This window comes from Schistocerca americana, chromosome 7, assembly GCF_021461395.2.
Source record: "Schistocerca americana isolate TAMUIC-IGC-003095 chromosome 7, iqSchAmer2.1, whole genome shotgun sequence".
NCBI classification, from domain to species: domain Eukaryota; kingdom Metazoa; phylum Arthropoda; class Insecta; order Orthoptera; family Acrididae; genus Schistocerca; species Schistocerca americana.
The window spans coordinates 509,329,425-509,330,337 of NC_060125.1; the positions used below are offsets into that span (position 1 = coordinate 509,329,425).

Genomic DNA, 913 nt, shown 5'->3' on the forward strand with positions numbered 1-913 from the left:
ACAGACTTATCATACAGTTTAAAAAAAACTAAGCTTCTCCCGAACAGTTCATGAAGACCCAACGGTACCGACCGGCCGCCGTGTCTTCCTCAGCCCATATGCGTCACTGGATGCGGATATAGAGGGGAATGTGGTCAGTACACCGCTCTCCCAGCTGTATGTCAGTTTCCGAGCCCGGAGCCACTGCTTCTCAATCAAGTAGCTCCTCTGTTTGTCTCAAAAGGGCTGACTGCACCCCGCTTGCCAACGGCGCTCGGCAGACCGGATGGTCACCCATCCAAGTGCTAGCCCAGCCCGACAGCGCTTAACTTCAGTGATCTGACGGGAACCGGTGTCACCACAGCGGCAAGACCGTTGGCGTTATCATACAGCTAAAGCGGTTTTTTCCATCATGGTACAATTCTACAGCATAATTAAAAACTTGCTGTAATAATAATATGTCCTCAATATTCGCCAGTCTCCTCCCTGTACTGATCACCATATTCTTTGTTTTCTTGTCCTTGCTGTGCTGATTCTCATATCATATTCCACACAAGCTTAATTCAGATCTCTCGGTATTCTTCTTACGGTTTGTTTACTTTCTGTCACTAATACCGTGTCATCAGCAAATCTTATGCAATACGTTCTCTTCCCACCAATACATATTGCTCTTTTCCTATCTAAGCCTTTCACAATAACCTCTTCCAGCTATAAACTGAACCACAGAGGGGCAACAGCCTTCTCCAACGCCCCTTCCAGTGCTGCTTTCTCTCGACATTTCATTTCCAATTCTTGTTCTCACTTTCTGTTGAAACTATAGATTGTGTACCGGCCGTCTTTCCTTGCAATCTATTCTTTTCTCTTCAAAATTTCCGTCACCTTGTTCCTATGTACTCTCTTTACAAGTCAATAAAAACAGCATAAATTTCTCCAT

The 913-nt window shown here is 45.0% G+C and overlaps 1 pseudogene; it reads right to left on the minus strand.

Moving 5' to 3' along the window:
- Positions 1–241: 241 nt before the first annotated feature.
- Positions 242–359, minus strand: LOC124623254 (annotated as a pseudogene).
- Positions 360–913: the final 554 nt, after the last annotated feature.